Source organism: Myodes glareolus, chromosome 19 (assembly GCF_982192425.1).
Source record: "Myodes glareolus chromosome 19, mMyoGla1.1, whole genome shotgun sequence".
Classification (NCBI taxonomy): Eukaryota; Metazoa; Chordata; class Mammalia; order Rodentia; family Cricetidae; genus Myodes; species Myodes glareolus.
In genome coordinates, this window is record NC_142044.1 from 28,017,346 (window position 1) to 28,041,378 (window position 24,033).

The window sequence follows — 24,033 nt, forward strand, 5'->3', positions numbered from 1 at the left end:
TGTAAAGAAGCTATTCAAAGTATACTATGTCCTTTCCATCATAAACTTTTCTAAGAAAAAGATCTTTACTCATCTAATACACCCCAACCAGTTTCCTTCTCACTCTTCCTCTCTCCATAACCCTTTATCCTTTCCCTCTCCCTCTTCACTCCTTTCCTTTTTTTTTCCTCCACTCTTTCTCTTGCCAAGCTAGCTTGTCTTCGGGTCATGGAGCACATAGAAAACCTCCTCCATTTCCTCCCAGGATGAATGCAGTTTAATAAAGTTGTGTGGGCAACTTTGTGATTTACGTGGTCATCTGGAGCATACACGTGTCCCATCTCCTTGACCTACTCAGTTAATAGGTACATATCCATGAATTAGAATCCCAGTTCTGTGTCAACTCTTGAGGCTTGCTACTCTCCTTAGCCATCACATAAGCCAAGATATACTGAAGACTTCCTGAGGCTCTGAGAAACCAGGGACTCCAACCCTGGGCAGGCAGGTTTGCATGTGGACTTTGTGCCCTTGCCACCATTGCTGCTGTTACACAGGAAGTGTGGCTGTAGAAAACTGGTCTCTGTCAAATGGTCCTTTGAGCTTTTGTCCTCAGTACTACATCAGATCCCTGCACAGGCCTCAGAGGTGCCCAACATTTTAGGCTTTTCAAGATTCAGTCATGGTTGGATGTTACTCCTAATGAATAGAGTAGTTGAGTCCACATCAGCTCTCCTCAAGAAAACAGTTCTCCCCCACCTTCCCTCTCTCCTAGATCCGCTCCCCGTCCATTTCTTCTTCAGAAAAGAGCAGGTCTCCAAGAGACGATGGTCAAACAGAGCAAAACAAGTTACAAAACAGCAAAGCAAAAGCCCTCCTATCAAAGTTAACAAGGCAATGTAATAGGAGGATAGGAGTCTCAAGAGCAGGAATCCCACAAAATCACCCACCAACAGCCATGACGTTTATTCAGAGGACCTGATGCAGACCCATGCAAGCCCATTCAGGTACATGCTTGCCATTTCAGCCTCCATGTGTCCTGCGTGTTTGATTTGGTGGGTCCTGTTCTCCTGGTGTCCTCCATCCCCTTTGTCTCCTACAACTGTCTGCAGGGTTCCCCATCTCTGAGGGGAGTGACTTGATGAATGACTCCTATTTATACTCTTTCTCTACACTGGCTGTGGGTCCCTGTACCTGTTCCCATCTGCTTCTGGGAAAAGCATTTTGATGATGATTGGACAAAGCTCTGAACTGTGAGTATAGCAGAATATCATTAGGAATCATTTCATTGATTGTTTTTGCCAGTATTGTTTTTTACCATGAAAGATTACTAGGCAGAAACTCTAGCTTGTTTCTATTTAGCTCTTTCTAGTGGAGCACCTATCTCTTTTTATTTTCTTTTTGTTGATTTTATTGAGCTATACATTTTTCTCTGCTCCCCTCCCCTTCAGTCCTCTCCCATGGTCCCTATGCTCCCAATTTACTCAGAAGATCTTGACTTTTTCTACTTCCCATGAAGATTAGATCCATGTATATCTCTCTTAGAGTCCTCACTGTTGTCTAGGTTCTTTGGGATTGTGATATGTAGGTTGGTTTTCTTCGCTTTATGTTTAAAAACCACTTATGAGTGAATACATATGATATTTGTCTTTCTGGGTCTGGGTTACCTCACAAAGTATGATGTTTTCTATATCCATCCATGTGCCTGCACATTTCAAGAAATCATTTTTCTTTTCTGCTGTGTAGTACTCCACTGTGCAAAAGCACCACATTTTTTTCTTATCTATTCTTTGGTCGAGGGGCATTTAGGGTGTTTTCAGGTTCTGGCTATGGAAACCAAAGCTGCTATGAACATAGTTGAGCACATGTCCTTGTGTATGTTTGAGCATCCTTTGCATAAATACCCAAAAGTAGTATTGCTGGGTCTTGAGGAAGGTAGTTTCCTAATTTTCTGAGAATTCACCATACAGACACTGAGAGAAACAATTAATAAATGGGACCTACTGAAACTTCAAGACTTTTGTAAAGCAAAGGACATGGTCAACAAGACAAAATGGCAGTCCACAGAACGGGAAAAGATCTTCACCTACCCCATAGCGGATGGAGCACCTATCTCTTAAAGGTGTTCAGTAGTTACTTAGTGAATTTGAGTTCTTGGTAGCACAATAAACAGACTCATAATAGTTATAGGGCTTAGATGGACTCACACTTCAGCTGGATTAATAGGGATTTGAAGCCAGCTCCCACACTCCATTCACTGCCTCTCTGGTACTACTAGGCAACGAGGACTTCTTAGCCTCTTGTTAATTGAAATGTATGCTGCCTTTCCCCAAACCCAAATCAAAGCATCCATCAAGCACATAGACAAGCCCGAGATGGAGGAGGCTGACCACTCAAGCATGCTAATAGCTGCCATATTTAGTGAGGCAGCTGCAAATGCATGGAGCAGGAATCTGAGGGACCTTAGCCTTGTTCAAGCATGCCTTGATGGATGACTCCTACAGAGAAAGCAGCAGAAGCACTGAGCTGCTATGATGACTGGCTTCATCTGGCAATTCCCCGACAATCTTCGGTGGACTTCATTCTCCCACATCATTTTTGCATTTGTTACTTCTGAGTAGCAACTTGATCGCATCATAACAACTCGTGAACTCGGCCCAGGAAGAATAGCACTTGCCTTAATTATCTAAGCAATGTAATGATCTTTGCTCTTAGGAACATTGGCAATAAAAGTGAATGCCATCCAAGGTGCGAAAAAATAAATCCTCTATTAATTCTGCTAAGCCAAATAGAAGCTGAAATAACATCTTGAGTGGTTTGCAGTAGTAATGTTGGTTTCTGAAGGCTTCGATTTACTATCTGAAAAATTTTGAAAAAATTTCCACATCCCTCTATGAAAATAATTCTAAGTTCTTGGTTTAAAATGATTTTCCCTGGATCTATAAAGTACCCTGTGCTAATTCATCTTATTGATAAAGTGCCACATCGATGACATATTGCAGCTCAGTGATTAAATTCTGATATCTGGACTCCATATGCCTCACAGAATGTAAAGAGAACCAGGTGTGATTATGATTGGTTGAAAAAAAAACAAAGATTCCTTAAACATCACAAGTTAAAGCAGAAGGGTTAATATACAGAATAAATGAAGTTCAAAGGCACTATGCAGGGAAGATGGCTCTCACCACAAACTCCTGACACAAGCCTGCACCCCCCCCAACTTCTGCTCCAACTGTAGTTTCAATCTGGAGAAATCAGAATGGATCTCACTATGCACTTTGTGCCTATGTATGCCGGCCCCACAAGAAGACAGAGGATACAGGATAGCTTCCTTCCTTGTGCTCCTCAGCTCGTTGTAACTTACCTGCCTCCCCTTCAGATACATTTCCTACTTTTTATATGATCTAGAGACTCGTACATGAGTTGTAGTCGAACAAGATTCCCTGGATCTTCTCTGAATTATCTGAATCTCTTTTACCTTCTTGCTCAAAATAGGACTCTTCATGAAAACAGGTGATCCTTCAATACTCTGTTACATCTGAAAATGCTTCTCCTTCATAAGTTGGCCTATGATCTGATGACCCAAAGTGTGACTTACAGACTTCTCTGCCTCCTTATTATTATTTTGTGAATATTACTTATTATTTTGTGAATGTGTATGTATTCAGGGCAGAAGTTGTACTAGTACGTAGGTGCTTATATATGTGTGGGGGCCAGTGGTCAACACCCTTCCTTAATATCTTTCCACTTTAAGTCTGTCACTTAACCTGGACTCACCAGCTTGATTAGACTGACTAGTTTGCAAACCCCAGAGAACCTCCCATCTCTGTCTCCTTAGTTCAAGGATGGCAGGGATATCTGGATTTTGGTTGGTGTTGGTGTTGAGCGAGTGTTAGGAATTGTGCTCTGGTCCTCATCATTCTTATGCAAGCACTTTTGCTGATTGAGCCATTTCTTCCGTCTCAGACCTAACATTTTTAATCTCCATCAGATACTTGCTTCAGAACATCTCCTGCGGCAGTTCTCTTGTAAAATGGGGACCATCTCTTCACATTCTCATCAGCAACTGATATGATCAGTTTTTCTACTTCACCACAGAGGTGGGCATGTATGGTTCTCATTGACAAGTTAGTTTGTGTTTTCCTGCTGACAATGTGTATTTCTTTGATGATATTCTTATGCACCCATAAAAAAATCTTCACTGCAATTAAAGCAATGAAGATATCCACCAGCCCCAAAAGTTTTCTCTTGGTCCTTTGTAATCATCTCCCTACCCAATCACAATCACAAACTTTGATAAAAAATTGATCTGAAGAGCTGTGGGGGAAGGTTCAGAGACTGAAGTGCTTGCTGCGCAGGTGTGAGGATTCCCAGAAGGTACGTAAAGTCAGGTGCAGGGAAATAAAAGGGTTTTTTTTTTGCATTCCAGTGCAACTGTAACATGATGGAAAAGAGGAGACAGGAGAAACCTCAGAAGCCCATGGGCCAGCAGGCCTGGAATAAGCAGAGTAAACAAGAGACTTTGTCTCAAACAAAGTGAAGGGAGAGAACCAACACCTAGGGGTGTCTTCTAACCTCTACATTCACACCATGGCACACACCCACGTGCACCCATATACAAACAGGTACACACACACACACACACACACGCATACCACAAATGATAGGAGATACATTTTGATTATTATAATGAGTCTGTATTTTTTAATAATTTCATATTAATTGAATTAGTGAGTTCTCTCTTTTGTCTGCCTTTATTATAAGAATTTTGAAATTGACTTGATGTTCCATTTCTATACTAATGTATAATGTTCCATTTTTATACTAATGTATGAGCATACTGCTGTTTGCTCATCAATCCACTGTTTACATAGTTTTAACCAGAATATCTTCTCTTTGTATAAATTTGAATTATTCATTAAAATATAGTTATATCATCTTCCTTTTTAACTATCTTCCCTTGAGCCTTTTCCATGAACCCATCTTACTTCCTCTCAGAGTCACGGTTTCTTTGTCTTATTATTACATATATAAAAATGTATATATTATATAATATATATGTCCTTCTGAGTCATAAGTATTTTTGTATGTATATTATTATGTCCATTACTTTCTATTGCTAACATGGCCAAGGCAACTTATGAAAGAGTTTAATTGACTTACAGTTTCAGAGGATTAGAGTTCATAATGGCAGAGCAAAAATGTGGAGGCAGGAACAACTAACAGATCACATCATTACCTGCAAGCACAAGAGAAAGAAAGCAAACTGGGAATGATGTGGGCTTTTGAATCCTCAAAGCCCACTCCCAGTGACATATGCCTGCTAGGAAGGCCACACCTCCTAATCTTTCTAATTGTTTCAACCAGTTCCACTCCCTGGTAACGTGTGATTAATAAAGAATCAGAAAGAGAAATTGGGGTTCTATCCGAAGACCCAAACAGCAAGCAGCCAGCCACTGGCTCTTACTTTGACCTCAGTCCGAAATGGTCATCCCGAGTCCAGGAACCTCAGAATGAGACTGTATCTGAGGGCTGTTTCCCTCCCATTTTATAAACCTCTCTAGTTCTGGGATGAAAGGCGTGCACCACTGGGATTAAAGACATGCACTGCCCGTTTCTATGGCAACCAGATTGGCTACTAGGATTAAAGGTGTGTTACCACTGCCTGGTCTGTAAAGCTGACCAGTGTGGCTGTTTTACTTTCCCGATCCCCAGGCAAACTTTATTTATTAAAATACAACTGAAATGCCACTACATCCTCGTGACTAAGCATTCAACTCTAGGAGTCATTCTTATTCAAAACAGTACACTATTTTAATTAAAATATGCTAAAGCTAAATAAATAAATCTGAAAATTAAATATCACATTTCACCAATTAATATCAAATTATACTAATATGTTGTAATATACAAATATGTCATCAAATTACATAGTTGTTGGTAATTGTCAAGATTTGATGCCACTACTGTGGGATCTTTAGGGATATCTTGGCATACTTTAGGGATACCTTGACATACTTTTCATTATTGTGGTTCATAGACATCACAGCCAGGTAGGGCTATTGACTGGTTCCCTCTGTTGGCAGCTTGCATAGTTCTTGGTACTCCTCCTCAGAGGAGAAGTTTTGGGGTGAAAGTAGGCTCAAATCCCCTAAGATCTGTGTTCCAAGTGCATGGTGTCTTCAGTGATTGAGACTTGCCACCCACCTCTGAGAAGTATCCAAGGACAGTAGACTTAGTCTGCATAATTTGGAGAGTCGCTTAGACTCCCTGGAGCAACAACTTATTCCTAGACTGGGGAATTTGTTACTACATAAGTGTTGTGGGAAACATTGTCAACTCAGGTAGCATAACTTCTTTTTGTATCCTTATAAGTATTTTATGACATTTAGGTAAATAAATATAATATGATTTCTTATTGTTTTTTTCAAATTTCCTTAATGTTATTTTTCCCTTCTCCCTTTCCTTTTTTTTATCCCTGTCCTCCTCCTCCATTTCCAGTTAAAGCTCCTCCATTTTTCTAATACCCCCCCATATGACTTGCATCCTAGATGGGAAGAGCAGAATATAGAATGTCTTTTTAAAACGCCTAATGAATAACTACATTCCTTGGGCAATTTTAATCAGAAATCATGACGGGCTTCTTTGATTTGTTACTGACAATTGAGAGAAACTTAGTAAGTCAGGACAAATTTTATTATGATTTGTTTTTATTTTCCATTAATATGATAAAGACTTTCTAATTTCTCTCTTGAATTTATCTAAAATCCATTGAAAATGTATAAACGCAGTATTAATGTTTTTCCTTGAAAGACTTTTGTTATTGATTTCAACATATATATTCCTAAATATAACCTGTTCAGCCCATGTAATGCTACTTGTATGTATATTTTAAGTCAGGGCTGACCATTTGGCCTTGCACCGCCAATTGGTATGTGTGAATTTTTTTCTTTTTGGTTTTTATTAATGACTGTTTTCTTTTACCTTTGGCTGAATAGCTGTTTCCATCCCTCTTGGATTTTGTTATGTTGTCCATATACAGTAATTTTAGAGAGATTTAAATATCTGGGAAACGATATTCATATATATCCAAAACATTTCATTCATTCTGATTCTTTTTATGCTGCTGTAAATATCTACATTTGTATCTAGAAATAGTTCTGAAGGGCTGACTTTAAATTTCTTGAAGCACATATTTTCTCATTGTGAAAGTATCTGAAGAATATTTTTATTGTGTACATATTTATAGCTTGTGCTTCTGTCGTCTTCTTGGTAACAGTGTTTTCAAGGAAAGAAATTTATCACCATCTTTATTATTGTTCTGGCTGAAATATATGCTGTCTTGCCATTTTAGAAAGCTCTCCTATAATTGATCAAAAGCAATTTTCTTTTGATTTACTTTTGATATGTTTCACATTTCTTGTACCTGTAGATTGGTGTGTTGATCCCATGAATAGATCATTTTCATCAGTTTGAAGATAACCTTCAACCTGCCTATTTATTCTATATTGCTGGTCTTAAGATCCTAGAGAAAACGCTACTAGAAAGGAAGAGAAGCCAATACATTCTGTTATTGGGCCACTGTGGGATACTGGAGATTTGTCTTTCTTGGAATTGATGGAAGAAAACTGGAGGAAGTGCTTCAGAATTTCACCTCCAAAGACTGAGGGGCTAGTGGATTTATTCTCCCTAGTACCTATGCTTACTGGTTGAAAATTGCCCCTGGGGAGGCTAACCCCTATCCTGTATCTCTAAAACTCCTCTGCCAATGTGAGACTGTTGATGTATAATCAAGTATATAGTTGATCCTGGAGGATGTTGACTCCTGATTTCTGCCTCAGGTCCTCATCTACAGATGGAGTTTGTTGATACAGACTCAGTATAGTTGTGGTTTGAGTGCAAAATGTTCCCTGCGGCTCTTATATTGCTATTTGTTGTTTGCAGATGGTCATTTTAGAAGTGGGACTATGACCTACTCAATGGATTAATTCCTTAATGAATTCCAATAATGATGGCATTTTAGGTAGGTGTTGAGAAGTTAGAGGAAGCAGATAATTGTAGGCATATCCTGTGACTGTATCTTTCCCTAGCCCCATTCTCCATGCTCCACTTCATTGTTGTCATGTTCTTAAATGCTCTGTTGTACCATTCTCTCCCTACTAAGATGTATTGATACCTCAAAATATGTGATCCAAATAATTATTTCCTTTCTTATACTGTTACTATTAGTTATTTTGGTTGTAGCTATAGAAATGTAGCTAACACAGTAGCATTTATTTTCTGTATCACATATAAAGCTGGGGAATGTGGCACCATTAATCTCTTTATCATCAATACATAAATTTATCACTGATTCTAATTGAATTGTTTTGGTTTGCGGAGTCAGGGTCAGCTTCAATGACCTCTCTTGGCTGTGCCTACCATGTCTATTATGTGTTCCAAGTATAGCAAGAGACAGAAAAATAGACAAATGATATGAAAATAGAATACATATGCTTTAGTTCTTTATATCACTTTTCATTTTGATTGACAGATTTTACAAATTTACCTCTGCTAGTACAAAATTCTGTCATTTAAAATGCCAAGGAGTTTAATTCCATGTCAAAAATCACCCATTGTTAACTTTGAACTGAGGAATGGAGTAACAATGTGTGGACTCATTGTATACATTATTTAGAAAGATCAGAGAGAATGTAACTTACTGAATAGTTTATGATAAGTCTCATTAACACCACGACCAAATGACAAAAAAATGGCATTTTAGTTTCCCTGGCATTAATGACAGTTTAGAACCTATAATCAGCAGTCTTCAAATTATCTGTGCTATTTATTGCCCCAGTGCATATTCTGGAAAATGCAACAAATTTGTCTTGGAGAATGGATAGAAGATATGCTATTATATGTACTATTCCTACATAGATTGGATGACAGTAACAATATTTTCTGAGAATCTGGCCATGGGTTGTCAACTATGTTCAGTCTAGAGAATGGACAGAGTCTTGTAATTTAAAATTTTGGTGTCTTGTGTCAGTTTTTTAGTTAGCAGAAACCTAGTAATACTTTGGCAGGTATTTCTCAGTCTCCTTCTTAGGCTACCTCATAGCAATAATCATCAATTCCTGTCATTAAACATACCATTATTGCTAGTGTGAACTTGATCCCCATTATGATACATTTTTATAAATTAACCCCTGCTGATACTATCTCCTCTAAGATACTAGGAAGTTTTATTTCAATCTAGAATCAGATATACCATTTTTATTCTTCTCTCATATATTACATCCTTACCACAGTTTCCCTACCTTTCCATTCTTCCTAGTTTCTCCTCATACCTCCTTTCTCCTCCAGATACAGGGATAGTAATCAATGAGACTAGGCACAAACTCTCATGACAAGGCTGGGTGAGGCAATCCAGTATCAAAGAAAGGGTCTCAAGTGCAGCCAAAGAGTCAGAGATATCCCCCACTCCCACTGTTAAGAGTCCCACCAGAGACAAGCTAAGAAAACCATAACATATGCAAAGGAATTATAGGAAATATAATCAGAAGATAGATTCCAAAAGGGAACAATAAATCTATTCTATCATCTTCTTCTTGGTATGTTTTGGCTCTTAGAAGAAGTATAAGAAAGAAATTGTTCTCTACTTTGACCACTTCCATGTCACTAGAAGTAGTTTTAAATGTTGTTCTAAAGTATCAAACCATAACCAACAGGTTAGTGCCTGTGGTAGTTTGAATATGAATGGACCCCATAGACTAAAATATTTGAATGCTTTGTTACCAGGGAGTGGCACTATTTGGAAGAATTAGAAGGATGAGGATTTGTGGCCTTGTAGGAAGTGTGACACTGGGAACTTGGACTCAGATTCAAAAGCACATGGCAGACCCAGGTTCTCGTTCTCTCTCTCTCTCTCTCTCTCTCTCTCTCTCTCTCTCTCTCTCTCTGTGTGTGTGTGCATGTGAATCAGGATGTAACTTCTAGTTATTGATACAGTACCATGATCTCCACCATGATAATAGTGAACTAAGTCTCAGAAACTATAAACTAGACCTCAATTAAATGATTTTATAAGCATTTCCTTGGCCATAGTGTCTCTTAGAGTAATCAAACAGTGACTAAGACAGTACCATTTGTTAATGAATTATTACCTATTCAGAACTATATTTCCTTTCTAGGCACAACGCCTTCCAACAAATGCCTTCTCTTTTCCTACAAATACCTTTCAACCATATCCTCAAATCTATTTTAGGTAAAATCTGTTTGTTCCTGGAGAGGGGACTCTAATTTCCTTTTTTGTCTGTGTTGCTACTAGTTCTGATTATTATCTTCAAAGCAATAATGGGCAGTTGGATTGGGTGCTAAAAGAACAAGTGTTATCTTGCAACACATTGTCCTATAGTTGAAAGTGATAATAGCCTCTTTAAATCTATCATAATACTGGTTTTCAGAGCAAGCATGATATCGGTGATTAACTGCAATTACCCTAGCCCTTTCTTCTGGAAGAGCCTTGATATTGCCCCAAAGAACTATCCCACATGCATTTTTATTATCATTTCTATTAATTAGTATAGTTCCCCTTTAATTTTTTCATGTTATCTTGTATCTCACTACATTATTTAGAGATGAAAAGTCTAGTAACCATGATGTACAGCATTGTGGGTATAGTAACATCTCACTAGTAACAACAGGTACTCATTTGCTTCTAACAAATCTTAGTTCAAAGTCTCAACCATTAAAAATGTCTGTTTACCAGGGTTGCTGTGAAAACTGAGTCACACTATACTGAGTGATACTACAAAGTTTTCTTACAGTTGTATCTTTAAAGGTGTATATTAGTTTCCTTCTATCAACAGCTTGAGGCAAAGGTTAAATGTTGGTGCTTATGATTGTTAATCTTTATTAACTACTTGATTAGATTAAAAGACATACAGAGATGAGTTCAACACCCTTCTCAATAATCAAATGACGTTATACAGAGATGACAAAAAGCAGGAGAGAGCCCCAGATGGAGTGAGCATGCCATCAAGGCTGTACATGTAAAGATTTACATCCTGTCTTAACCTCTTCCTGCATTCCCTTTTCTCCACTTCATGAGTGGCCATTATATAAACAGTTCTACTTGGTCACACCCAACCTACTGTGGTGGATTGACACTTCTGAAGCTTTATTATTTCAGCATCCTTAAATATGGTATTATTTTTTTCCAAATAAAGAAACAGAAAGGAGGTAATGGTGTGAAAAGTCCTTCTGTCTATGTGTTGTTTTTATTGGTTAATGAATAAAGAAACTGTTTTGGTATGTGATAGGGTAGAATAGAGCTAGGTGACAAAAACTAAACTGAATGCTGGAAGAAAGAAGGTGGAGCCGAGAGAAGCCATGGAACTGCTGCCAGGGTCAGATGCTCTGGAAACTTGCCAGTAAGCCACAGCCACATGGCAATACACAGATACACAGGGTTAACCAAAGATATAAGAACTAGTTAGCAATATGCTAAAGTGATTGACCAAGCAGTGATGTAAATAATATAGTTTCTGTCTGATTATTTTAGGGTTGAGTGGCCAGGAACAAGGAAGCAATTCCCCCTACAGATTGAGGGACAACGTGGGTAACTACAGCCACATATAAACCTGAGAGAGTTTGAAAAAGAATTCTAGACACAGAAAATCAGAGTTTAATGCACCTTCTTGCTCTGTTTTTTAAAAGCAAGCAGAGGCACAATTGCTTTAAGAGAGGTCTTCCTGATTCAGCAGTAGCCAAAAAAAGAAAATAAAAAAAAAGAAAAAGGAGGAAAAGAAAGAAAGAAAGAAAGAAAGAAAGAAAGCACATTCTTTCTTTCTAGAAAGAAAAAGTGCTGAAGAGATCATTTTAGTTGTTGGCTTCCTCTTGACAAATGTACTTGGGAATTTTATGAAGTAGAAGAAGGACTCTGAATTTCCACAAAGGAAACTTTTCTGACTTTAACTACATACTCTTATCCTTTATATTAAGGCTTTACTTTAAAGTATCATGCTTTGGAAACCAAGTAATAAATTCTCTATCAGCTTAAAAAGAAAAAGAAAAAAAAGGAACATGCAGTTTTGTCTTGTAGGCTGGCTGCTTGTTTGTTCCCAGCTGCCCAGACCCAAAATAACCACCCAGAAACTGTATTAATTAACTATCTGCTTGTCCTATTAGCACTAGGTTCTTACTGGCTAGCTCTTACATCTTAATTTAATGCATCTGTTCTGAGCAGCAGCTACATGGCATCTCTCAATTCCACTTTCTCCCAGCATTCAGGTTATTTTCCCCACCTACCTCTGTTCTGCTCTGCTATAGGCCTAAAGGAGTTTCTTTATTAATCAATGGTCATCACAGCGTACACAGGGGAATCCCACATCAGGTTTGAAACAGTGGCTTGATGTATGTACTGCAAATGCATACTCTGGATCTTTCAGGAGACTGAACATTTAAATGGGGTTTATGAGCAATGTGTTACAAACTGCTTAATGGTGCGACAAAGACCCTCTGCATACCTAAAACTGCGGCAGTGTGCATGGCTTGCAGAGGCAGTAAACATGCCTCCACCCTGTTCTACTGGGCAGAACCAAAAGGCAAAGCAGCCTTAATCCTAGACAGGCCATAGCTTAGCATTTTAAGAAGTGCTCCCAGACAGAAAAAGATTTCAGATACACAATAGGACAGATTTAGACATAAAAGACCTCTAAACAAGACACAGTGTGTTTAAAATGTACATAGGCGGGAGGGAGAAGAAAAAGAGAAAAGAGAAAGAAAATGCAATATAAAAGAGTACAGACATTCATAGATTAAAGGAGGAAAGATAATAAAATAAATGTTAAACTTGTAGGAAAAGTAATAGAGTAAGAAAACTAAGCCATGTAAAGATAGACTATACACAGAGAGTCTGGATTATGCATATTACTGTGTTTTCTTTGAATTTTTTTTTCACTGTGAAAGGAACTAACTACAGAGAGAAATTTCATTTTCTGGACTGCTAAGCTAAATCAACCTATATATTTTAAATGTATCATGACGTCAGAATTTGAATCTAGGGATACGTTCTTTTGGAAAAAATATTCTTTTTTTGTTTCAACAGTAGATGAGATCCTGTGGAATCCTTCCAGACTAATGTGGTTTGCTGGACCAAGACCCTCTGAAAGACTGATGTTAACACCACCCAAAATAGTTCACCCAACGAAAAGCAGGAAGGACTTTGGAGAGAACTATACTCATATTCACAAATATTTTTTATAAATGTTTGTTTACATTTAAGGGAAATTATGCTATAGAGATTTGCATTGGTATGGATCTTGGTTTATTGATACAAAGGTCAATTTGGTTATATGTATATTTCTGTTCTTGATTAAGGTATTGTGTTTGTGCAGCTCATTTAAAAATGTTATGTATAATTAAGAAATATAAGGTAATAGAGGATCATCTCTAATAGTAAACCTTGTAGTCATGTTAGTTAGGTTTTCTAGATATATAGAGATGTATTTTAGTTAGATAGATATTCTTCATATCTTTCAAAGACCTGTGGAACATGACATTTAAAATGTTGTAAGAACTTAGGACTTTTCATGGCAGTGAGACACATCTACTCCTGGCAGCACCAATCTACTTCAAAAGGATGATGGGCATCGAAGAGGCTCCTTATGGATAATTTGAGTTTTGGTCTATTTGCATATGCTAATGAGATAACTTAGGAACTGAATCCAAGTTTAAATTGAGCTAATTTGTGCTCCATATGTACCTTACACAGACGTCCTGAAGTTATATTAGTAAGATACCTTAAATAACTTTGTACCTGAAATAGTTTCACAGCATGGAATCTTCCAGTTATGGCATTATTATCAGTCCTCAAAAAGCAGTAGATTTTGGAATATTAAGAATTTTATATTTTCATATTAGGGGTGTTCAACTGGTGGGGAAAATCCATGCTTGTCTCTAAGTACCAAGACTAATGCTGAAAAAGAAACAAGCCAACCATCCAAAGATTCAGAGGTAACAGAAGACTTCAGGCAGTTTTGTCTTGATTGCTCTACAGAGCATAGGGATGTATCACTGAATCAAGGAGCTAGTTCCCCTGTGTGGCCAAGGCCTTGCAAGAATATTTATATACCAACAGAGGCAGAAAGGATGCTGTATTGTTTGAAACCATTCCTTTGCCATTCTTCTAGACCCTGAACTGGGGTGGAGGGTGTACAACCTCCAACAGTCAAGCTGGTCTCTCTGTTATAACACTCCCTTTTCTCCACATTGAAGCCTATAAGACCTCCACATTGAAGCCCTATAAGACTTCCAGGCTAAGAGACATTTGCTGTAAAATTGACAGGTTCATTGTTTCTTTCCCTGAATGTACCCACTGCAGCTATTTTTTCAATTTTTTATTGTCATTTTCTGTAGATAATAAAAAGGGTAAGAAATAGGATTGCAATGGAGCACATGTGGAGGCCAGTGGGCAACTCAGTGGCATATGTTCTCTTCTTCCCCCTTTATATGAGTTCCAGAGGTCCAACAAAGTTTATCTGGGTTACACAGTAAGCACTTTAGCATCTGAGAAATCTTATTTATCCTACTGCAGCTAATTTTAAAATCCAAGAATATCCCACAACATAGAGAGGATGTGAACAACATGAAGTTAAATCTGTGTTGATCAGATTTACCATTATGAACAGCAGTAGCAGATTGTCTGATTTAATAAACTTGGAAACTCTATTCAAGGGAGCAATATATTACTACTAGAAAAGATGGATGCAAAGATTTTATGAGTAATTTGGAAGATTTTTTTGACATGTTATGTGAAAAGGAGGGCTTTGTTATGACAAACAAAATATGACCTAGGGTATAAATTAGGATATATATCCTTCCAATTCATCCTTCCCCACTACTTCTATAACCTCAAAAAATTCCCCTAAAACACTATTTAAAAAGTCAATGTGAGTTGAACACATGGCTCTATTTTGATGAACTATGTTCATTTATAAAAAGGTTCATTTTATTATGTTTTAAAATTATGTGTGTGGGGGGAGGAGAGGGCTGTGCACACATGTGTGTATAAATGCCTATTGAGACAAAATGCAACAGCACACCCTGGATGGTGGAGCTACTGAAGGTGGGGGAGTCACCTAACACAGATACAAGATGTAGTGTTTACTGTTAACTACTGAGACATCATTACAGTCCCAACTAGGATCTTCCTGTGAAGCAGAGATGTACACCCTTTTTTTTCTCCCAATGCAATATTTTAATCTATTTAGGATTATTTAAGCCTACTCTCACGCTCAATCTAAAGAACTGTTCTTTAATTAAGTCAATTAAAATTGCTTAGTTTAATTGGATTCTGAATTCTCATTGTGGCAAGAAGCCAGTAGATGTTCTTGTTGTCAAGATATAAAGAGAAAATTTTTTTGTCATGGAAACTATTTCTTTTAAAGCATATTTTTTCACATTTACATGAGAAATAAAAATGATTGGCTACTGTCCAAATTGACTTCAATATTTCAATCAGCTAGAAGTCATGTAAAATCTCACATACTTTAAAATAAACAGACTACGTGTTTAAAAATAACAATTGCATATAAGCTGTAGAGCCTATCAGAAACAGAAAAGTCTGGATGAGAATTCACATATTTTTTTCAGCCTCTCTTTGATTAGATAGAGTATAAATTAGTCACCGTATGCATTTTTATCTATGTTGCCTACGGTGGAGGATAGAAAATCAAACTGTATCTAGTCCTACAACACAACACTGACATATGCCAGGACCCAAACCAATTTTCTCATATTAAAAAACTTAAAATCAGTAAATTTAGTTTTAAGGAATTTATCATTTTAATCAATACTTTGGTAGCATTTCCATATAATGAATATTATGTTGGACATTGATTGTTTGACAGTAAAGTGAATTACCAGTCATTTGTTTTAAAAGAGAGAGAGAGAGAGAGAGAGAGAGAGAGAGAGAGAGAGAGAGAGAGAACAGATGGAGCGTAACCCAGAGCACCTAAACGGGAAGAAAAGGAAATGTCATTATGTAGTTTTCATGGAGTCTGTGATGATCATAAAGCAGCATTGCTACAGGAATCTTCTCCAATCCCAAGGAGGAATAAGGCCACAGCAGAAGCACAGCAAACCCTATGTGATAGAGGACAGAGGGATCAGAACAAAGAAGCCCGATCTTGTTCTATCACCCCTGGAAGGAGAGAAATCTAGAACACGATGCTTGGAAGGGATTTAAGGTTCAGTCACTTGCGCTCTGATTAGGCTCTTAAGGCCAACAGTGCACATGGGCTATCTCAACAGCACGTTTTCACAAGCAGTCTCTGTTGCTAAGCACCTGGCAGAAGGAAAGAGAACAAGAGGGGGAGGCAAGAGATCTACCTTGTGATGGTCACACTTACTGTTCCGCACAAGTTTCCTGCTCAGAGCACGTTGTAGGGAACATAGGTCCACATAGATTTGCTGCATTGAGAAGACATAGCTGGGGGAGATGAAAGTATTTTGAAATCTCAGGAGAGAGGATGAGACAGGAACAGAGCTGAACAGATAGAGATACCATAGATCTGCAGACGGTCTCTCAGGCCCAGTGTGTGAAGTAAGGGAACAAGCAGATGGCTGGAAAAGGTCAGCTGAGATAGAGAATGGTGGCAATGCCTACTGCTCAACCAGGGGCTGGGAATAGCACCCAGAACCGCCTGCTGGGCTGTAGCACTTCATTAGTTCAAGTGTACCGTATAGAATACACAGAAGACTGCAGCTTCATTAGTGAGTCATAATGAACATTAGACTAACAACTGCCACAATCTCACTTAGCAAGATTTAAATCAATAACAAGACAAAAACTATTTTCCTACCAAAAAAAAAAAGAATTAAACTATATCAAAAAGAATGAAACTATATATAATGTGTGAAACTTCCTTCCATGGGGGGGACCTAGAGAATATTTCTTTTTTTTCTTTCTTTTCTTTCTTTTCTTTTTTGTTTATTTATTTTTCCACTCAAAAATTTATACTTCCTCCCCTCCTCCCATTCCTCTCCTGTTCCCTCCCTTCCCCTCCTCCCTCCCCCACCTTCCTGAAGAGAAGGCAGGAAACCCTGCCCTGTGAGAAGTCCAAGGCCATCCCCCCTTACATCCAGGCCCAGGAAGTTTTGCATCCAAATAGACTAGGGCCCCAAAAAACCAGTACCTGCAATAGAAAAAAGTCCCAGTGCCTTTATCAGTGGCTTCTCAGTCACGCCCATTTTCAGCCACATTCAAAGAGTTGGGTTTGATAGCATGCTCATTCAGTCCCGGTTCAGCTGGATTTGGTGAGCTCCCATTAGAACAGGCACACTGTCTCAGTGGATGGACCAATCCCTCATGGTCCAGACTTCCTTGCTCATCTTTTCCCTCCTTCTGCTCTTCAACTGGACCTTGATGGCTCAGTCCATTGCTCTGATGAGGGTCTCTGTCTCTATCTCCATCCGTTGCCGGACGAAAATTCTATTGTGATATTCGAGATAATCATCAGTGTGATAGAGCCCTGAGACAATATTTCTAAGAAAAAAGTGATAATGCTGTATTCACTAAGTAAACTCCAGAGTGTATGGAATTTAACAAAATATCAAAAATATGCAAAAAAATGGGAAATTTAATCCATACGCAAAGAAACATTCTCCAATGTCAATGGGCCACAATAGGTACAGAAATAATGACTGGCACCAAAACCCAAAAATATTGACAGCTATTATTAACTACACTCCCTAGAGTGTGGTATAAGGATATTTCATAGAAATAAGGAAGATGTATTTAAATACCAAACTGATATCATAGAGACTAAGGCATCTAAAAGAGACAACAGTATTACGTGTGAAAAAAGTAAAAACGCACTTGTCATTGTTAAAGGAAACTTGCTTGTGATGCTTGACACTAGACAGCTCAGTAGGCAACAGTATTGGCTCAGTAGGCAACAGTATTGGCTCAGTAGGCAACAGTATTGGCTCAGAAGGCAACAGTGTTTATTCTGCAAGTATGTGGGGACCTGAGTTCAAATCCCAGAAATTCCTTTGATGAGCTGAGCATGGTTGTACATGCCTGTAACCCTATCATGATGGTGTGTGTGTGTGTGTGTGTGTGTGTGTGTGTATCTCTGTGTATACATAAAAGAAATTAGAAGGAGATAATACTTTCAGTATCTGTATCTAACCTGATATGCATTTAATTTGAGTACCTAAGGAAGAGAAAACATTTAAACCTTTAAGATACAACAGTTGAGGTTTTCCCAAATACGATGACATGTATAAACCTACAAATCCAAGGGTCTCAATGGCCTCTAATATCAGAAACATGTGAAGAAAAGAAGCAACTGTGCCTTCAGAAGATTTTAAGAGTGGTTTCCATGAGTTTTCCTAGCGTTTCAACAGATTCTGTATCTGAAGTCTGGAAGCAATGGTACTGGCATGAGCCATCTGCATGAAGATGCTAGCTCCATCTTTAAGGAACTTTCCCCGCTAGACTATGTCAGTGATTCTGTCTCTATGTAGTACAGAGCTTCCAGAAATAGAGCCTACCGATACTTTGACAAAGGCAGTACTTTCTCTTTAAGAATACAGAAGCATTGCCTACTGCCAGTCTCTTGCAAATCTCAGATTAAATACTACTCTTATCCTCCATATTCACATGGCTCTTCAGTCCCTGCATTTAGAGATTTCCAGAAGTTGCAAGATGGATATGAGAATCCAGTCCTACCCCTTTCAACTGTTTTTGGGGTCTCCCAGAGCACAGATAAGATATTGACATGAAGACAAACTTGGTAGTGATACTTTTTAGAAAAAAGAAAATGAAGCGTAAACTATAAAGCAAAAAATGAAGCCTAGGATCCTGCAAATGCTGGCAGTTGAGGGGAAGTAGATAGAATTAGACAGTCTAAGTGTATGTCAAACATAAGAATACCATGCTGCCCAGCAAACAACAGTGCAGATGTAAGAGGAAATGGCCTGAGAGGTTATGTGACGTGTGCCAGCTCCCAGCTGCAGGGACTGTTGGAAGGTTCCTGGAACAGATCCTGTTGTACGATGAGAAGTTTAAGACAGGAGTCTACAAGCTTACCCCATTTAGCTGGTCCTGTGCCAGGGAAGCAGACTTGATTTTTCCTGTCTTCTATAGTTCCATCTTTCATAGGCTCCTTGAGTCATGAGATTCTTTGTGGACTCTGGATTCTGTACATCTATTGCTTCAAGTACTTCACGCCCCCTGGTGTGATCTGATGCTCTTGGACTGAATTTCTGATCTCCTATGGAACACGTCTCTCAGAGTTGAAAAAGAAATTCTCTTTGAATGTTTTTTTCTTAATTCTTGAACCTGTTCCATTGTAGACAGGTTAAAACTTGACTGCCTAGGTTACAAACATTCTTGGTTTACCTTGACACTGGCACCCAGGCTGGGGAAGGCAAGCTCTGGAATGTAGCACTCACACCTCTGGCCTGCCCCCATGTTCCAGTTATGTGACCTCTCTACATCAGAATGACTGTGGCGAGCATAAGCTGCCTAGGCAGGGTGAGGAGTTCAGAGAAGTGAGATCTTTCTAAGGCATTCCCATTAGCTCAACCAATAATTTTGAGAAAATTACTAGTTTGTTCAGCTACACACAAGTCAGTGAAACTCAATTAGCCTACCTTTTTATTTCTTATTTTTGAGATTGTAACTTAATTGCAGCATGGCTGCCTTCCCTTTTCTCCTTCCAAACCTTTTCATGTACTACCTTCCTGCTATCCTTCAAATCAATGGCCTCTCTTTATCATTCATTGTTATTGTCCCAAAGGATACATCTAACAGAGACTCCTGCACCTAAAGCTCAGCCTAAAGCTCAGCGCACAGACGTAGGGATAGAAATAAGGGCCAAAGAATCAGGGAGTTTGCTATAAGACCGTTTCCTAGTAACATCAGAAGCTACAACTATCAAATCTCATCAGACCGCCCAATCATGAGCTGAACAAGGCCGGCACACATAGATACTTTGAACTATATGGGGGGAAACCCATAAGGCCTCCACCCGATGTGAAGAACTGCAGACGACACAGTGAAACTGGGAATGGGAGAGGTGGTCCTTCCACACAGGAAGGGACACCATCCTATCTTGATGTTCTTTGGTTTCTGACTGCTTATTTGATTGTATGTATGTATGTATGTATGTATACATGACGGCATGCATGTGAATGCGTGTATGAAAGAGAGCAAGAGATGAAGAAAGCAGAGTTCTGATTTAATGATGAGTTCTTGGAGAAAGAGTTCTGCTAGAATACCAGCCACTGAGGCCCTTTGTCTCCTCTCTGGTGTTCTCCAAGGGACTGCTGCAGAATGGTAAATGCCAAGAAACAGAATTTAGAAGCCATTAGATGACATGTTGGATTTGTTTGTACCTGAAGTCACGAGCCTGTTTTCTTTTTAATGATGTCCTAGATCCTCATAGTTTTTGAATACTATAATAAAATCGTGAATATCATGTTTTATGCCAGCTCATGAGCACAGCATGACTGAAAGCTCTTCTGACAAGGTTTCAGCCAAGTCCACGCCCTCCCCAAGCTGCTGAGATTTGGGTTAAGTCAATCAAGCTTGTGTACTCAACTACGAAATTAATATCTCGGACTAGAAGCTCTCTGTGGTCTCTTGTAGATGCCTCATTCTATAAACTCCTCTACTCTGACCTAAGCTTTCCTGTCCATCAGCGGCTCATGTGGAATAAATTGGGTGGGAAGTGTGTGCCCTCGCAGCCAGAAAACATTTGAGTGTGTTTGCAAATATACAAATTTCACATTCCCCTTTTGGAGGTCCCATTTGTCTTTTGGCATTTTGATGAGTAAAATAACTCCAAACCAATTTGCAACAGTCAAAATATGTTATTATGAGATTCTTGTTTTCTGAAACTATTGTACGCGTGAAGTCTTTCACTCTTTTCCTGTTCTTCACTTTTTTTAGTCTGTTGTTTCTGATTAATTACCAGAAAGCTGCAAGTTGAGGATAACATAAATTTGAAGCACCAAGACATGAAAGTTGACATCCATAAAGCAAATCAGGAGAAAAGGAAGGCAGTACAATGGCTAGAAAGATAACGACCAGCAGAAACCAAAATTTCCCCTTTTTATTCCCCATCATCAAGCTCTCGGTCCAAAAATAACCACCATGCCAGCTCCAGATGGAGAAAGAATGGTCCTTTTGCCATCTGCTGAGACAGAATGGCACACAGAAACTGTGATTTAAAGTCGTCAGAAATAGAATTAAATAACGTATGTCATAATTAAAGGAATTGCTACACACTCTTTGTTGAGACCATAGGGTGCCTCTGTATGGGTATATGTCCTTTAGATAGTAAAAGTTAAGTCCTTTGATAACCAGGAAATACATGTGGGGTTCACTTAGGGACACTGAATAGAAGACTTTAAGGGAAGAGAGGGGAAGTGGCCCTTGCCCCAAAGCATTGGGTGACAATTTATTTTTTTTTGAGGATAAACAAAGAACTTTTCTATTGAGGCCTCAAAATGTCCATCCAGAGGATGCCTATGTTGCATTTTACTAGAGGATAAGAACCAATTCAGAAAGCCAGATGAAGAAAACACTGCTGAAGAATTGTTCTGGAGATTCTGTCGTTAAGCTTACTTATCCTCCTTCGGGCTGGGCAGAGACTCAACGGGTGCTGGTGCACTCCATGGCTGTCCTGCCAACATCTGGGCAGTATGCTTAGGAAGCCATTGGGAAGAACAAACTTCCTATTTCTCTGGCTTGTTTTCATTTACAAAAAATGAAAAGAAGGTTGCCTGAGGCAAACTTCTTTGTCCATCTAGTCTCAGGCATCCTCATCTATAAGATAATTATTGTAAAAACATGGAAAAGGTAGACAAGAGCCAAATGATGCTGTCATTGCCTTATATAGATTAACTCCTTTAATTCTTCCTGCTCAAGCAAGATGGCCCTGCATTAGCTCTATTTTTGCAAATGAGATCAGCCACGGAGAGAAAAAGTCTCTTGCCCAAGGCCTCATAGCTAATAAGGGTTGGAGATGTGAGCCCTGAAAGTTGGAAAGTATCCAGATCATATTAGTTTCTGGTTCACATTGGAAATTCAACATTTATTGGCATGCTACTCTTCTTCCTGGGCAATGATTTGCACATTTAATGAATATTTTTGAAAGATACTAATATGGGCTGTAGCCATGCCATGTAGTAATAGCTAATATTTATCAACTCATTTATGCCTCGTAATTCTCAGTACTTATGATATCTGTGCTGCTATCACCTAGGGTTTTTTCCTTGTAATTCTCTTTGCCTGGAATGTTTATCCCCAGATATCCCCATGGCTTACCTCCATGCTACTCAAATGTCTGGAAAAAGGTCCCTAAATATTGAAACTAGCACAACATACTCAATCATTCCATGACCCCTTGGCTTACTCTATCTTGTTTTTCAATACATAAAAGCATCTAACATCCTGCCATCCAGTTATTTATTCTCTTTCTTCTTTAAAATGATCAAATCCTTTTTAAATACATGGATTATGCTTCTCTTGCTAACCTCTGTTTTATAATCTCTGTCCTTTTAGAAACATATTCCTTGAATAAATGAATGAATGATTCCACTTTAAAGTTGCAGAAATTGTGGCATAGATATTCTCATGAATTGCACCAAAGCACAAAGGTATAAAGTAAACAAATACAGGCAGATCAACTGGAGTTATAGTGACGATATGCGGAGGGATGGAAATGTGTATGAGATTCAGCTTGTGCTCTCAAGTGGTCCACAAAACAACAGTGAGACTACAGTATACAAAAGAACCCTGTGACTTTAGACATAGTCAATTCATCTAACACACACTGGGTGCTTGGAAGTTGCAAAATGTGCCATTTTAAGGACAGTCTTTGTACTGCAATGGCCTATCATGTATTAAACAGTAAATAAGAAATCTAGAAAACACAAAAGAAGAAGAAAATGTAGACCATATTTTAAGACAAAGGTCATATTGTTGTGCAAGAACACTACCAACCTGCTGTGCCAATAAAGCTACCTTGAATCAAGGACAGAATAAGTGATGGGCTGACCAGGATTAGCCAGAGTTGTTGGATGACTGAGAAAGTCATATAGAGAGGGAGGGACAGGAAAAGAGAAGGAGGGTGAGGAAGATTTCAGTCATTTAGATCAGAAAATGTGGAAAGTATGGGCAGCTGATAAGCCCTTTGCTATTCCTTGGATTTATCAGGTTTTAATCTCAACAATTTAGGCAAACACTATATCACATAATGTAAATAACCAAGGAGATTTTTTTTGTTTGTGTGAGAATCAGATGGAAACCAACATAAAAGGCAATGTTTGATTCGCACCTAATGAGCAATGACTCTTTACCCTGTGGAGGGAGGAGTGTAGGTAACAGAGGAGTGAATAAGCAGAGAGACCAGAGGATACAATTTTAACTGGGCAAAGATGTGTTACATTTGTTCTTGCTGCAGAATATAACTTTAATTGTCTAAAGGTGTGGTACTTTTTGTTTATGCTGCATTTGTTTAATTATGCAAAGATGTGTTACATTTGGCTCACCTTGTTTGCCTAAGGCACCTGATTGGTCTAATAAGGAGCTGAACAAACAATAACTAGGTAGGAGGGGGCATGGATGGGACTAGCAGGCAGAAAGAATAAATAGGAGGAGAAATCTAGGCTCAAAAAAAAAAGAGAAGGAAGAATGAGAGAAGGAGGAGAGAACAAGGTACATGCCTAGGACAAGAAGCCAGGCAGTCACCAGCCAGGCAGACATATAGAAAGCAGTAAAATAAAATATACAGAAGTGAGAAAGGTAGTAGGCCCCAAGACAAAAGATAGTTTAAAAAAATAGGTAACTTTAAGTTTAAAAGAGCTAGCCAGAAATATGCCTAAGCTTGGCCGAGAAAAACAACAACAACAAAAAACCTGATAATAAGTCTTCTGTGATATGATTTGGGAGCTGGTTGGTGATCTAAAAGAAAAAGGCTGGTCCAGAGGATGAACATAGGCATGGCTGCCATTCTGAAATTTTACACGAGAAGGAAGGTCATCAAAAGGGTC